The sequence below is a fragment of the Ranitomeya variabilis genome, chromosome 3 (assembly GCF_051348905.1).
Source record: "Ranitomeya variabilis isolate aRanVar5 chromosome 3, aRanVar5.hap1, whole genome shotgun sequence".
NCBI lineage: Eukaryota > Metazoa > Chordata > Amphibia > Anura > Dendrobatidae > Ranitomeya > Ranitomeya variabilis.
Window position 1 is genome coordinate 83,330,459 of NC_135234.1, and position 17,835 is coordinate 83,348,293.

The window sequence follows — 17,835 nt, forward strand, 5'->3', positions numbered from 1 at the left end:
GCACAGAAATGCTGCAGATCCGCACTGTGATGTACAGTGTAACGTTATTCTATGGGGAAAAAAAAAGCTGAGCAGGCGGTGCAGAAAAATCAGTGCGGAATTGCTGCGGATTTCAAAGAAGTGCATGTCAAATCCGCATCAATTCCGCACAAAATACGCGGCAAATCCGCAGCTGCGGATTCTGCCAGGAGATGCGGATTTTGTGCAGAAAATTCTGCACCTCTTTTCCTACGTGTGCACATAGCCTTAGAATACTGTGTACAGTTCAGGTCTCCGGTGTATAAGGCTAGGTTCACACTGCGTTAACAGCACATACACATACATTAACAGGCTGCTGTTAACGCAAGTGCCGACTTGTCACATCGCTAGCGCAGATAGAGCATCTGCTAGCTCTATCTGCGGTAGCAGTGACCGACGTGGAAACGCTGCAGCCCGCGTCTCGGGATCCGTCACTCAATGACAGCACATGGCTAGCGCACGCCCATTGTGGGCGTGCATAAGCGATGCGTCCGACATTGAACTAAATGGCGGCATTAACGTACTACCTTACACCACGTTATGCCGCGGTGTAACGTAGTCTGTCTAACGGATGCATATAACGTAATGTGAACCCAGCCTTAGAAAGACATAGCTGAACTAGAGCGTGTGCAGAGAAGAGCGACCAAGGTTATTAGAGCACTGGGGGGTCTGCAATACCAAGATAGGTTATTACACTTAGGGTTATTTAGTTTGGATAAAACGAAGTCTTAGGGGTGATGATCTTACAATGTATAAATACATGAGGGGACAGTACAAAGACCTTTCTAATGATCTTTTTACTCATAGACCCGAGACAGGGACAAGGGGGCATCCTCTACGTCTGGAGGAAAGAAGGTTTAATCAATCACAGACGTGGATTCTTTACTGTAAGAGCAGTGAGACTATGGAACTCTGCCGTATGATGTTGTAATGAGTGATTCATTACTAACATTTAGGGTATGTGCACACGCTGCAGATTCCATTGCGGAATTTTCCGCAGCGGATTTGATTAAATCCGCAGTGCAAAAAGTACTGCGGATTTATAGCGGTTTCCACTGCGGTTTTAGACACCTGCGTTTTTTGTTTTTTTTTAATATGGAGCAGGTGCCAAACCGCTGCGGATTCCGCACAAAGAATTGATATGCTGCGGAAAATAAACCGCAGCGTTTCCGTGCGGTTTTTTTTCCGCAGCATGTGCACAGCGTTTTTTGTTTTCCATAGGTTAACATTGTACTGTACACTGCATGGAAACTGCTTCGGATCCGCAGCGTCAAAAACGCTGCGGATCCGCAGCAAAAACCGCAACGTGTGCACATAGCCTTAAGAGGGGACTGGATGCCTTTCTTGAAAATTATAATGTTACAGGGTATATATATTAGATTCCTTGATAGGGAGTTGATCCAGGGAACTAGTCTGATTGCCGTATGGGGAGACCGTAAGGAATTTTTTCCCCAGTGTGGAGCTTACTGTTTTCCACATGTTTTTTTTTATTTTTTCAGCATGTTAGGGCAAGTTACCGTAGGTTAGGATATGGGTTGAACTAGATGGACTTAAAGTCTTCCTTCAACCTTAAAAACTATGTTACTATGTAACAGACTTTTTGAATGTAAAATTTGCTGGATTAATTAGCGGATGCCATGTTGCGTTTGAAGAGCCACTGATGTGCCTAAACGGTGGAAAACACCCACTAGTGACACCATTTTGCAAACTAGACCCCTTAGGGAACTTATCTACATATGTAGTGAGCACCTTGAATCTGGAAGTGCTTTACAGAAGTTTATAACATTGAGCCGTGAAAATAATAAAATCACATTTTCCCCACAAAAATGTTATTTAGCCCCAAATTTAGCATTTTCACAAGGGTAACAGAAGACAATGCACCATACATTTTGTTGTGCAATTTCTCCCGAGTATGCAGATATCCCATATGTGGGTGTAAAATACTGTTTAGGCTCACGGCACTGCTCACAAAAGGAGTGATGTGTTAAAACGTTCTGCCAGTGTCGTGTCTCGTTTTGAGAACCATTGATGTGCCTCAACAGTGGAAACCCCTCACAAGTGACACCATTTTGGCAGCTAGATCCCCTCAAGGAATGTATCTAGATGTGTGGTGAGCACCGCGAACCCCCTACTGCTTCACAGAAGTTTATAACAAAGAGCAGTAAAAATAAAAAAAATAAAAAACACGTACTTCCAACAAAAATGTTATTTTAGCCACAATTTTTTTTTATTTTCACAAAGATAGGAGAAAATGGACCCCAAAATTTGTCGTCCATTTTCTCCCAAGTACGCCGATACCCCATAAGTGGTTGAAAACTACTTTTGAGGCACCGTGCTAAGCTAAGGGAAGAAGCCATATTGGAGCTCACATTTTTCTAGACTGGTTTGAGGGTTGTATGTCACATTGGCAGAGCCCCTGAGGTGCTAAGACAGCAAAACCCCAAAATAAGAGACCCCATTTTACAAACTACACCTCTCAATGAATTTATCTAAAGGTGCAATGATCACATTGACATCACAGGTGGGTCGCAGAAATATATACCATTGGTACCATTGGGGAATGAAGAAAAAAAATAATTACATTTTTACCACCAAGATTTTGTGCTAGCCCCAGATTTTACATTTTCATACTGGAAAACAAGTAAAAATGTGCGGCTGTACAGTATTGCTTAGCCAGACAGCTAGACTCAGGATGGACGGATCCTTTCTGCCTCCTGGAGAGCAGATTTTCCTAAAATAGTTTGGGGACTCCATATACAGCGCCCCCAGTGCTAGAAGAGCAGAATCCCCTCTCAACTGACCCCATTTTGGATATTACACCCGTTTGGGAAATTATCTACAGGTGTAGTGACTATTTTGACTCTATGGGAGTTTTCCAGAAACAAGTAGCAGTGGATGTTCGAGTGAAATCTGCAAACTGCCACTGTAGTAACCAGTACGTTTTAGTGCCCGTACATTGTGCCCAGCTCATGCACCTGTAAGTTAGGCTACTTTCACACTAGCGTTAACTGCAATCCGCCACAATGCGTCGTTTTGCCGAAAAAACACATCCTGCAAAAGTGCTTGCAGGATGCGTTTTTTCCCCATAGACTTACATTAAGCAATGTATTGCGACGGATTGACACACGTCGCAACCGTCGTGCGACGGTTGCGCCGTGTTGTGGCGGACCGTCGGGACCAAAAAACGCTACATGTAACTTTTTTTGCTCACGACGGTCCGCTTTTTCCGACCGCGCATGCGCGGCCGGAACTCCGCCCCCACCTCCCCGCACCTCACAATGGGGCAGCGGATGCGCTGGAAAAATGCATCCGCTGCCCCCGTTGTGCGGCGGAGACAACGCTAGCGTCGGGAACCTCGGCCCGACGCACCGCGACGGGCCGAGCCCGACGCCAGTGCGAAAGTAGCCTTAGGCGGATTCTCATCGCTACATAAATGCCAAACATGTGGACGCTAAATGTGGATTAGGCAGACTGGGGCTCAGAAGGGAGGGGGCATTTGGATTTGAGAGAACAGAGTTTGATGAATTTCTTATGAGGGGACGAGGGCCATTTCACTTTTCCAGAGCCTTTGTAATACCAGTAACGTGGAAACCCCCCATATTTCTATAGAGATGACAGACATGAGTGGCGACTTGCTTTTTTGTGTATTGAATTGAAGCTTATTGGGAACATTTTACATAATCTGAATCACATATATCCTGCGCACTACGCTGAGCACTTACATGGGGGTTTCGAGTGACGTAGTTCAGATGAAACCCCCGAGGGAGCGCTCACTATAATGAGGCAGCAGAGTTACTCTGGACTCAGTCTAGCCTCAGCAGTGTCCTTTTTTTTCCCCAGAGGTGCAGAATACTGTTAATTAAAAGAAGTACACCGCCTTTTGACAGATCAGATGGCGTCCACAGTGCCTCCATCTGCCTCCGTCAATCACGTATTTCAGAGATTTACACAGAAATCCCGATATAAGCGCTCAGCGTAGAGCACAGGATAAGTGTGGGCCAAGCCTTACTATGATCTTTGGGAGGCAGAATCAACAAATCAAAACCAGGTGAAGAATTGGTTTTATTTAATTTTTTTACGGCGTTCCTCATGCGGTATAAGTGATTAGACAAATTTATTCTTCAAAGTGGTGCGATTACAGTGATATCAGATTTACATCGAGTTTTTAAGTTTGGCTGCGCTCACACACTAAAAGACGCTTTTTTTGCTTTCAAAAACTTTTTTTGCATCATATTTTGAGAGCTATAATTCCATATTTCAGCTGAAAAGTCACATGAAGGCTTTTTTGTGGGAGAATTTGATATTAATTTTTTTCCGATTTATGGGAGACAGAATAAACAAAAACCCACAATGTAGGAATTGCCTTTTTTATGCCGTTTCGTGTATGGTAAAAATTGATAAGACAGCTTTATTCTTCGGGTCAGTACGATTACAGAGATACCACATCTATATTTTTTTTTTTATGTTTCGCGCTTTCACACAAACCATTTTATAGAAAAAATAATTATTTTTGCATCTCTTTAGTCTGAGAGCCATTACTTATTTTTCGGCTGATGGAGCTGTATGGCAGCTTGATTTTTGCAGGACAAGTTGATGGTTTCATAGATACTATTTTTATTTACACTCGTCTTTTTGATCGTGTTTTATTTCACTTTGTGTTCAGCGGTATGATAAAGCATTGCTTTTGCCTCTTTTTTTTTTTTTTAAGTCGGGTTTTTCCGGAAGCGGCAATACCAAACATGTGTACTTTTACTGTTTTTTGGGGGGCGGTCCATGTCTATGGTACAATATATTTTTAAATAAGTGTTTCAAATTTTGGGATTTAAAATATATTTTTATATATATATATATATATATATATATATATATATATATATATATATATATATATATATATATATATATATATATATATATATATATATATATATATATATATATATATATATACACACACACACCTTTTTTTTTTTTTACTTAGTCCTACTATGTGCATTTCACTTTCTGCAGTCTGATTGCAGTTATAAGACATAGCAATGCAGGAGCATACCAGTGGGACTTTTTCCAGCAGCCCATAACCTGTATGTCCATATTACTAGTTTAGATAGGTCAAATGTGGTGACAGATTCCCTTTAAGCAGAAAAATGCCATAGCCATTTAAAGTCATTTAGCCGATAACCAAGGTAAAGTCATGAAGTTACAACTAGCTTGCCTGTTGACAGATGTCAGAAAGTGATAAGCTGCCACAACATACATATGATGCAAATCACCAGGCAAAGGCTCAGCAAAATAAAAGATTTATTTGATCCTTGTTTAGCTTTCCACAGGTACAGTAGGTGCAAAACACAGCCAGGCCCAGGTCCTGCTCTGCCCTGTTTATTTCTAGAGATGATGAGCGAATTTGGTCGGGTCAGGGCTTTCACTGCCAAAAGTACCAATACCTGGTTTAAAAACAATAGTATCCCTGTGCTTGATTGGCAGCAAACTCACCTGATCTTAACCCCATAGAGAATCTATGGGGTATTGTAAAGAGGAAGATGAGACACCAGACCCGACAATGCAGACGAGCAGAAGGCTGCTATCAAAGCAACCTGGGCTTCCATAACACCTCAGCAGTGCCACAGGCTGATCGCCTCCATGCCACGCTGCATTGATGCAGTAATTGATGCAAAAGGAGCCCCGACCAAGTATTGAGTGCATTTAATGAACATACATTTCAGTAAGCCATCATGTTGGATTTTAAAATAATTTTTCTAGTTGGTGTTATTAGGTATTCTAATTTACTGAAATAATGACTTTTCGTTTTTTATTGGCTGTAAGCCATAATCAACATTAACAGAAATAAACACTTGAAATAGATCACTGTTTGTAATGACTATGTAATACTAGATGGTGGCCCGATTCTAACGCATTGGGTATTCTAGAATATGTATGTATGTATATAGTAGCCACATAGTATATAGCACAGGCCACATAGTATATAGGAGCCATGTAGTATGTAGCAGACAAATACGATGTGGCCTGTGCTATATACTATGTGGCTGCTATATACAAACATACATATTGTAGAATACCCGATGTGTTAATACCACTGACTGCGGTGACTGGCGGGAATTGTAACACGTGTATAAGTATTCTCCGCTTTTTCCAACTGAAATGTACTGACAGCGCATTCACACTTGTGTTTGAAAATGTACAATAATTTTAACAATGGATTTGTCCACCTTATGCTCATAATCGTTGGTTAATGAGAATTCTGACATGTAATAATCCAGTCTAAACATGCAATTAGGGGAACCTGTCACATTGAACCTGGGGCATACATAGAAATCAGAGGACCCCATTGCAGAATTCGCTGTCCGACAATTCTGGCAGCAGTTTATCATCAAGAACAGAACAGACATTTAAAAAGGAGCTGTAAAAGAGTTGTCAGTGTTTTGCTTTTAAAATTAAGGAAAAGTTAGAGAATGTGATAAAATACTACAAAAAGGTAAACTCACAGGCTTATTTTAGAGCTGGCCTTTCCGATGGTCAACATGGGACAAGAAGTGACTATGACCCATTCTCTGCAGATCTGCAGCATTTTTTTCTGCGCAGAAACGCTGCAGATCCGCAAGTGAGTTACAGTACAATGTAAATCAATGGCAAACAAAAAACGCTGTGCTAATGGTGTGGAAAAATCTGCACAGAAAACGCAGCAGATTCAGAAAAGGACCATGTCAATTCTTTTTGCAGATCTGCTGCGTTTCTGCACCCATTCCATAATAGAAATCTGCAGGGGTAAAAAAAAAAGGAAGAAATCTGGACATAAATCTGCAACGTGTGCACATACCAAAAAAAGGCGCAGATTCTGACCTGCGTTTTCTGCCAAGAAATTCAGAATCTGCACAGATAATTCCACAGTCAAATCTGCAACGTGTGCACATACCCTAAGGATTGTGATTGACTGACGTTATCAGGTGAATGGAACAGGATGTTACCTGATGCATAGCTTGAGATCAGAAGAATGGCCTGTGCTGGAGCAACGGCCTGTACACCATGTCTGTACGGCAGCTGCTGTGCCTACTATTACACTATGAATGAGATGCAGTGACCTTTTATAAGGGGCACATACTGGAAGTATGAAGCTGTTCCTAGTAAACAATAAAAGTGAATGTAGAGTTCACTGGAGCTCCAATGTGTCTTCAAACTCCTGAATGCAACTGGTGCCAAAAATCAGAACCCCCCACAAACCTAATACTGATGGTGTATACCCATACATAAACCCAAATGCAAAGTCAAAAAGATGCCAAGTCATCATGAAGCAAACAACTATACATGCATGCGACCTTACATACGACCTTACATACAACGCGTATTTCACACTAGTAGATGTCTTCAAATTGCAAATCAGGTCTAAACAAGATGATCTTTGACTTTTTTGTACTTTCCACAATAATTGTTCAACCCAAGTTTTACATAGTAGATGAAATGCCTGACTAGTGACTACAGATCTAAACATTTGGATTTTGCATTTTGAAAACTGTACATCAGCTGCATGTTCTACTACTGACATTCCAGTTTTTGATCGGCTATTCTAATTTCTAAATCACCAAACACAAAATGAAAGTTATATCTGGAAGCTTCAGAATCGTGTAAAGATCAATATTCTTGTCTCATGTATTTAAGAGGAGGTTTATATCAGGAATGGAACAAATCCTGATAATCAGGTAGCCAATGAGTCCAAACATTCCTCGCTGCGCTGGTGTCAAAAGGAGCTTTTACAAAAGGAGACTATTGAGCATCAAATGTCCATAAGAGCACTCATTGTCAATTATTGGCCCATGCGAACATGGCAGTCATCAGCAATTGAGTAAACGCACATGTGAATAAGGGAGGTGCTGCTGACAACGTGCAAATGTATGAGGGCCCAACATCCGTAATATAGAGCAGCTAAACGTTCCGGCAGATTTTTCACATTTGCCGAGCACTTAAAATGCCTGCAAAAACAGTGGGAGTCAGGGTCCAGAGAGCCCTATCCCCAAGAAGTGCTCAGTGCAGCAAACAGGAACGAACACAGGGGTATGGATTCAATACAAGTTATTGACTTCAAAAGCATGTCAAAGACAAATTCTTTCATTTACTTTACATTAAAAAGCCTACAACCAACAAACATCAGCTCATCCATTTCTAAGATATCTGGATAATTATGACTACCATGGGTGAGCACTGTTGGCTACAGTAAAGTAGCAGTGGTGCTAAAAATAAGCAGGGCACCACTTTGCATTGTGTCTTTTTCAAGTTAGGTGCTTGGACGGTTTTTGTTAAGGACCTTCACATGGGAAGAGACCCTTACAACATAAAACAGAGTAGCAAAATTATAGGTGCACAAGCGGCATTGCCTTCAGTTGTAGTACAACTTGAATACAGTAAATTGTGAACCCCACCTCAGATGGGCACCTCTTTACTTCATACTGTGTCCACTGGCATCAACACCCAGCATGGACGTCACGTGGCCGCTGTAGCCAATCAGCAACTAGTCTGCTGCAGCCTTCACATTCTGTCCAAGCCAGAAAAGAGCACCACCTGTCCAAGAGGCAAGTATAGCTTTTGTTTTATTAAACAGCCCTTGCCTAAGTGCACTATGATTAAGGAAGTAGTGGCGAGCCCCTTTTGGAAAGGGACAGTCCCATCTCATAAAGTAAGACATTTCAATCAGATAAACTATCACTTAAAGGGGTAATCCCATCTCCAAGATTCTATTCCAATATGTTGTAGGTGTAATAATAATATTAGCAAATACCTCCAATTAGAAATATAGTATACTTTTTATGATTCGTTATGTATCTTTCCTCATTGTGCAGGCATTGCAGGACATTAGATATCCATGGTTACGTCCACTGATGAAGTGACAGTAAGCTAGTTGCTAATGGTCGTAACCATGGATACCTAAGGTCCTGCAATGCCCTGAAAGAGGAAAGACATAAATCAGAAAAACGATACTACATTTCTAATTGGAGGATTATTATTATTATTATTATTACACCCACTACTTGGGATCTTGGGAGATGGGAACACCCATTTAACCCCTTTACCCCCCAACAGTGGTTTGCACGTTAATGACCGGGCCAATTTTTACAATTCTGACCACTGTCCCTTTATGAGGTTATAACTCTGGAACGCTTCAATGGATCCTGATGATTCTAACATTGTTTTCTCGTGACATATTGCACTTCATGATAGTGGTAAATTTTCTTTGATATTACCTGCGTTTATTTGTGGAAAAAAAACACGGAAATTTGGCGAAAATTTGGCAATTTTCCAAATTTGAATATTTATGCCCTTAAATCACAGAGATATATCACACAAAATACTTAATAAGTAACATTTCCCACGTGTCTACTTTACATCAGCACAATTTTGGAACCAACATTTTTTTTTGTTAGGGAGTTATAAGGTTAAAAAGTTGACCAGCAATTTCTCATTTTTACACCACCATTTTTTTTTTAAAGGACTACATTACATTTGAAGTCACTTTGAGGGGTCTATATGATAGAAAATACCCAAGTGTGACACCATTCTAAAAACTGCACCCCTCAAGGTGCTCAAAACCGCACTCAAGAAGACTATTAACTCTACAGGTGTTTCACAGGAATTTATGGAATATTAAAAAAAAAAAATGAACTTTTAATTTTTTTCACAAAAAATTTACTTCAGCTCCAATTTGTTTTACTTTACCAAGGGTAACAGGAGAAATTGGACCCCAAAAGTTGTTGTGCAATTTGTCCTGAGTATGCTGATACCCCATATGTGGGGGTAAACCACTGTTTGGGCGCACAGCAGGGCTGTGGGCTCGGAAGGGAAGGAGCGCCATTTGACTTTTCAATGCAAAATTGACTGGCATTGAGATAGGACGCCATGTTGCGTTTGGAGAGCCCTTGATGTGCCTAAACATTGAAACCCCCCAGAAGTGACACCATTTTGGAAAGTAGACCCCCTAAGGAACTTATCTAGATGTGTGGTGAGCACTTTGACCCACCAAGTGCTTCACAGAAGTTTATAATGCAGAGACGTGAAAATAAAAATTCTTTTTTTTTTCCACAAAAATTATATTTTAGCCCCCAGTTTTGTATTTTCCCAAGGGTAACAGGAGAAATTGGACCCCAAAAGTTGTCCACTGTGTCCTGAGTACGCCGATAGCCTATATGTTGGGGTAAACCCCTGTTTGGGCGCACGGGAGAGCTCGGAAGGGAAGGAGCACTGTTTTACTTTTTCAAAGCAGAATTGGCTGGAATTGAGATCGGACGCCATGTCGAGTTTGGAGAGCCCCTGATGTGCCTAGACATTGGAAACCCCCCCAAATCTAACTGAAACCCTAATCCAAACACACCCCTAACCCTAATCCCAACGGTAACCCTAACCACACCCCTAACCCTGACTCACCCCTAACCCTAATCCCAACCGTAAATGTAATCCTAACCCTAACTTTAGCCCCAACCCTAACTTTAGCCCCAACCCTAACTTTAGCCCCAACCCTAACTTTAGCCCCAACCCTAACTTTAGCCCCAACCCTAACTTTAGCCCCAACCCTAACTTTAGCCCCAACCCTAACTTTAGCCCCAACCCTAACTTTAGCCCCAACCCTAACTTTAGCCCCAACCCTAACTTTAGCCCCAACCCTAACTTTAGCCCCAACCCTAACTTTAGCCCCAACCCTAACTTTAGCCCCAACCCTAACTTTAGCCCCAACCCTAACTTTAGCCCCAACCCTAACTTTAGCCCCAACCCTAACTTTAGCCCCAACCCTAACTTTAGCCCCAACCCTAACTTTAGCCCCAACCCTAACTTTAGCCCCAACCCTAACTTTAGCCCCAACCCTAACTTTAGCCCCAACCCTAACTTTAGCCCCAACCCTAACTTTAGCCCCAACCCTAACTTTAGCCCCAACCCTAACTTTAGCCCCAACCCTAACTTTAGCCCCAACCCTAACTTTAGCCCCAACCCTAACTTTAGCCCCAACCCTAACTTTAGCCCCAACCCTAACTTTAGCCCCAACCCTAACCCCAGCCCCAACCCTAACCCCAGCCCGAAAATGGAAATAAATACATTTTTTAAATTTTATTACAGTTATATGAAAAAGTGTGGGCACCCCTATTAATCTTAAGAGCCCCATTGGGGACAGCGATGATAATGTGTACAAACTGTAAAGCGCTGTGTAACATGTTAGCGCTATATAAAAATAAAGATTATTATTATTATTATTATTATTATTAAGCTTAATGTTTTATAAAAATTGTTTTTTTTGCAACAGCTATTTCAGTTTCATATATCTAATAACTGTTGGACACAGTAATGTTTCTGCCTTGAAATGAGGTTTATTGTACTAACAGAAAATGTGCAATCTGCATTCAAACAAAATTTGACAGGTGCATAAGTATGGGCACCCTTATCATTTTCTTGTTTTAAATACTCCTACCTACTTTTTACTGACTTACTAAAGCACTTTTTTTGGTTTTGTAACCTCATTGAGCTTTGAACTTCATAGCCAGGTGTATGCAATCATGAGAAAATTAAAGTGGCCACTTGCAAGTTGTTCTCCTGTTTGAATCTCCTCTGAAGAGTGGCATCATGGACTCCTCAAAACAACTGTCAAATGATCTGAAAACAAAGATTATTCAACATAGTTGTTCAGGGGAAGGATACAAAAAGCTGTCTAAGATTTAACCTGTCAATTTCCACTGTGAGGAACATAGTAAGGAAATGGAAGAACACAGGTACAGTTCTTGTTAAGGCCAGAAGTGGCAGGCCAAGAAAAACATCAGAAAGGCAGAGAAGAAGAATGGCGAGATCAGTCAAGGACAATCCTCAGACCACTTCCATAGAGCTGAGCATCAACTTGCTGCAGATGGTGTCACTGTGCATCGGTCAACTATACAACGCACTTTGCACAAGGAGAAGCTGTATGGGAGAGTGATGCGAAAGAAGCCGTTTCTGCAAGCACGCCACAAACAGAGTCGGCTGAGGTATGCAAAAGCACATTTGGAGAAGCCAATTTCTTTTTGGAAGAAGGTCCTGTGAACTGATGAAACCAAGATTGAGTTGTTTGGTCATACAAAAAGGCGTTATGCATGGCGGCCAAAAAACACAACATTCCAAGAAAAACACTTGCCACCCACAGTAAAATTTGGTGGAGGTTCCATCATGCTTTGGGGCTGTGTGGCCAATGCCGGCACCGGGAATCTTGTTAAAGTTGAGGGACACATGGATTCCTCTCAGTATCAGCAGATTATTGACAATAATGTTCATGAATCAGTGACAAAGTTGAAGTTACGCAGGGGATGGATCTTTCAGCAAGACAATGATCCAAAACGCCGCTCCAAATCTACTCAGGCATTCATGCAGAGGAACAATTACACTGTTCTGGAATGGCCATCCCAGTCCCCAGACCTGAATATCATTGAACATCTGTGGGATCATTTGAAGAATGCTGTCCATGCTCGGCGACCATCAAACTTAACTGAACTGGAATTGTTTTGTAAAGAGGAATGGTAAAAAATACCTTCATCCAGGAACTCATTAAAAGCTACAGGAAGCGACTAGAGGCTGTTATTTTTGCAAAAGGAGAATCTACTAAATATTAATGTCACTTTTCTGGTGAGGTGCCTATACTTATGCACCTGTCAAATTTTGTTTGAATGCAGATTGCACATTTTCTGTTAGTACAATAAACCTCATTTCAAGGCAGAAACATTACTGTGTCCAACAGTTATTAGATATATGAAACTGAAATAGCTGTTGCAAAAAAAACAATTTTTATAAAACATTAAGCTTAAGATTAATAGGGGTGCCCAAACTTTTTCATATAACTGTATTTTTCCCTAACTAAGGGGGTGATGAAGGGGCGTTTGATTTACTTTTATAGCGGGTTTTTTAGCGGATTTTTATGATTGGCAGCTGTCACACACTAAAAGATGCTTTTTATTGCAAAAAATAGTTTTTGCGTCTCCACATTTTGAGAGCTATAATTTTTCCATATTTTGGTCCACAGAGTCATGTGCGGTCTTGTTTTTTGCGGGACGAGTTGAAGTTTTTATTGCAACCATTTTCGGACACGTGACATTTTTTGATCGCTTTTTATTCCGATTTTTGTGAGGCAGAATAACCAAAAACCAGCTATTCATGAATTTCTTTTGGGGGGGGGGGGGGGCGTTTATACCGTTCCGCGTTTGGTAAAATTGATAAAGCAGTTTTATTCTTCGGGTCAGTACGATTACAGCGATACCTCATTTATAGAATTTTTTAATGTTTTGGCGCTTTTATACGATAAAAACTATTTTATATAAAAAATAATTATTTTGCATCGCTTTATTCTGAGGACTATAACCTTTATTTTTTCGCAGATGACGCTGTATGGCGGCTCGCTTTTTGCGGGAGAAGATGATGTTTTCAGCGGTACCATGGATATTTATATCCTTTTTTTTATCGTGTGTTATTCCACATTTTGTTTGGCGTTATGATAAAGCGTTTTTTTCGTGACGGTGTTAAATAAAGGGGTTCACTAGCGGGACAGTTTTATAGGTCGGGTGGTTACGGACGCTGAGATACTATATGTGTACTTTTATTGTTTTTTATTTATTTAGATAAAGAAATGTATTTATTGGAACAATATTTTTTTTTCTTTATTTAGGATTTTTTTTATTTTATTTTTTACACACACGTAAATATCGGTGCGGTCCGTGACCACTCCTGGCACATAGCTGACACTCGGCCGTGATCGGCCGCGCTCCCCCCGTGAGCGTGGCTGATCGCGCTGGACGTACTATTCCGTCCATGGGAAGTAGGGCCCACCCCACATGGACAGAACAGTACGTCCAATGGTAGAAAGGGATTAAAGCAAGTGGAGTCAGTAAGCCAAACCTCCAACTCACTACTGAGCATGTACATAAAGTGCAGCACAGATTCATCTCAACTAAAAACGGAGATCCTTAGATCAGGAACAGGACAGACATTTATAGGACATTTCAAAACTTTCCCAAATTATTATGAAAACATTTACAGCACATCCTGCATTGTATTACTGTACCCAATTTGTTATATATTTTAGTCGGTTTCAGTCCATTTTATACCGATTTCACTCCACAGCCCTGCTTAAAGCCACCCCTATATGGATGAATATGATCGGAGCTGCAGCAACGGCCACTACATAGTTGATGAGAGCTGTACTGTTCAGCTCCACAACTGCCAACACTTGGCCGCTGCTGGCACAGAAAGTAGCTGATCAGTGTGGTGCCATGTGTCAGACCCCTACCAATCTGGTGTTGACAACGTATCCTAATGATTGGTCATTAATATAAAAGTAGTGGAGCAACCCTTTAATGATTCCTTTGCATCTGACATTTTAGCACTGTGTCCCCTTCATTTTTTTTTTTTTTTTTTTTTTTTTTTTTTAAAGGTGGTCATTTGCGGTTCCTTGTACAGCACAAGGACTGGGCATTACTTGGCATGAAGAGACAAATTAAAGATGCAGCGTTTTATCTGTCCTGTAGACTCTTCATTCTATTCTCCAGATCAGAGGAGATAATAGCAATGGGACCCAACCTGATCAAAAAGATATGGGGGGAAAAAAAAAATGAAGGTGCCAATACATACGTTTCAAAGCCAATTTTGCCAACAGCTGTGTGACCCTCCAGACAACTGTTCAGCTCAGCCAAGGGTTCATATGTTTTCACTGGGCAGAGGCGCTTATCTCTCTGGAGAACAAAATAATCAGGCTTTGCATCAAACTGCCCCATCATTATCATGAACATCTGCCCCATCATCTTCATCCCCATGATCACCCCCATCCCCATGGGAAAGTCAGAAGGCTCCATACAATTAGATGGTCAGCTGTTCACATTGAAGTTACAAGGTCAGTAACTCAGGGTGCGTTGTCCACGTTCAGGATGGCCGGCGCTTTGGACGGAGCGGAAACCTCGCTCCGACCAAAGCGCCGCTCCCTTCTGTAGACGCGATGATGCCGGATGTGTTCATTGCACACATCCGGAATCATCGCACCCCACACATAGGGCCCTGTGTTTTACCTTGCGGTGGCACAGCGTCACCGCAAGGTAAACGGACATGCTGCGATCTAAAAAGACACGCCGCATGTCCGGAATCACAGGGCCGCCGGATGCGTGTTACCACGCATAGTGGAGACAGGATTTCATAACATCCCCTCCACTATGCTGTAACATCTGGACGCTGCGGATTGAACGCTGCGGCTCCACGCAGCGTTCAATCCGCAGCTATTCCGGATGTAATACGGCCCGTGGACACATACCCTTAGACGGACTTTCTTCTACACTGAAGTTACTAGGCTCGGTCGAAATTTCTCTGCAGATCAGGAGCCTGGAAAAGCTGAATTGTAAAGCCATATTGATTATTATCAACCACTAATAGATTATAAAATAATCAGACTGTACAGTGACCCCCATATGGGTCGCCGTTAAATACTAGAGGCCAATGAGGAGATTTAATTGTCAGGCTTTGCTGTACTTGGCTTTATCATTACATAACTTGTCATCACACCACTGCCCTTAATGTGACCAGACAAGATAAAGTTTTTGTCCACCCTTCTAAAGACGATGATGTCATCGCAGAAAAATCAGACCCAAAAGTCTCCCTGCAAAGCGTCACCAAACCAAGTAAACAAGTGTCCCTCCAAACCTCACATCAAATAGGCTGGTCACAAATAGCCCCCTGACCATGAGGGCAACCTAAAAACCAATCTGTGCCAGAGATGTTTACAGATGTTGTCAGCAAAGCCGAGAAAGCCAATCTGTCAACAATGGACGTGAACGCATAGCAACATGACATGTGCACAGCACACTGAATCCACCTATATAGCACGCAAAACCTCCACAATGCAAATAGCAGAGCTGTGCTATTCCTGGGAGCCCTGCACAAGATTCATGCATGCGTTAGGTGGGGCTGGAAAGCAACTAAGGATAAAGACAATGAGAATGATTTTCTTTGTTATTTAATGTAAGTATGTGGTGCCACCAACCTTCCTCTGAGCTCCTTCCGCTGCCTTCCCAGGCCTCCCCTCCTCCCTCCAATAACATTTACAGTAACAAACACACATCCAGGCTGTTTGTCAGGAGAGGAGAGTGGAGATCTGCAGCATTGCAGCACTCAAGATGCAAACACAGAAAGCAGGAAACATTCCTAGCTGGTGCTCATTACAGCTGCTAACCCTGGCACTGCCAGCAACATTATTAAGCAATGACTAAATGCAAGAAGTCACCCAAAAGGAAAGCTACAACACCGAGGATTTATTATAAGGACGGTGGTATACCCACCATGCCAGAGAACCACCACTGACCCTTATTATAGGAAGGGAGCCCCAAAGGGATGCAAGTCATCCCCACCTAGCACCGCATCTGCAGGTCACATCAGAGCTGTGGAGTTCGAGTCACAGTCTATTTTGGTGGAGTTGGCATAAAATGGACCGACTCCTAAAATATATAATAGCCAAGTTGGGCTCAGTAGTACAATGCAGCATGTGATGTAAATGTATTACAAAGAATTTGGAAGAGTTATAAAATGTCCTATAAATGTCTGTCCTGTTCCTGATCTCGGCTTTTCGTTGAAATGAATCTGTGCTGCACTTTATGCACATGCTCAGTACTGACCAGGGCTGTGGAGCAAGAGTCGAAAAGACAGGGAAATTGAGAAGTCAGAGGTTCGGCTTACTGACTTCACAGCCCTGGTTCACATCAGGCACTTTGTGCTCCAGAGGGGTTTGATACAATATAACAATTAGTTTTATAAAATGTAACATTGTCCAGGTGTTACATCTGAACCAAAAGGAACCACACAGAAAAGCAGGAGCTTCCCCCACATTGCTGTGCCACAAGCAATGCCCATACACATCTCCAAATTCTGTAGATACCAATGAGCTGCCATGAGGCCGGGCTAAGTTGCCAGAGCATGGGCATAATGGGTGGCAAGTGACATTGATGGGGTGCCTGCCCTCCTACCAATGGTGCCAAGTCAGCCGAGTCCACTCATGTCAGTGACCCATGATGACAGAGAAGTGCCCGAATGTGGCAGAGCTGGATCTGTGACAGCAGTCCTATGCAAGGATGAGCCCCCCACGTCTGCTCCATCTGCTGTCACTGTGACTAGACACATCCATGTGCGGCCTTGGGAGTGTCCCCGAGCCCCGTGCACTGCCCCCCGCCGCATGTTTACCCCAGTAGCGGAGGAAGGGCAAGGCCTGCTCTACTCCCTTCCCAGCGCCGGCTTGGGAGCCCTCGGCGCCCAGCCCTCACGTTGCCCCCACCCGGCAGCTGCGGCTACAAGTTCCTAGCAGGCAGCCCGCTTACCTTCTTGTCACCGACGCTCCGGACGCCTCGTACTGATCCCAAAACCGAGCTGGGGAGGGGCAGCAAGAGGGCGCTGCGAGCACCGGAAACAAAGGCCGGCCCGGGGTGGCGTGGGCGGCGACGGGGGAGGAGCGGCTGCTACTCGTATCGGTGTGACCGGAGCTCCCGGCCTCCTTCTCCGCCTACGGCAGGGCGGGCAGACAGCGCGCAAGATGGCGCTGTGCAGGGAGCGGAGGCGGTTGTGCCCGCAGCCGCCGGGGGTGCTGTACACACTGTGACCGGAAGGTCACTACTGTCCCAGTCACGCTGACCCAGCTGCTCCGCCGGGAACACCGGCAGCGCCCGCCTCACCGCTCCGGACTCCGCTGTCTGCGCTATCATGCGTTATTAGCGGCGGCCTCAGACACTCAGCCGCGCGGGAGGAGACAAACTTTCTCAACTGTCATGTGGAGACTAGTGTTGAGCATTT

General features: G+C 42.9%; 1 protein-coding gene across 1 annotated transcript in view; it reads right to left on the reverse strand.

Annotated features, from left to right (window-relative positions):
* Positions 1–17,552, reverse strand: part of TAOK1 (TAO kinase 1) — a 117,407-nt gene extending 99,855 nt beyond the window's left edge. The window contains exon 1 of the mRNA XM_077294302.1: positions 17,367–17,552. The gene's annotated coding sequence lies outside the window, so the exon portion shown is untranslated. The remainder of the gene's footprint in view (positions 1–17,366) is intronic.
* Between the last annotated feature and the right edge of the window lie 283 nt (positions 17,553–17,835).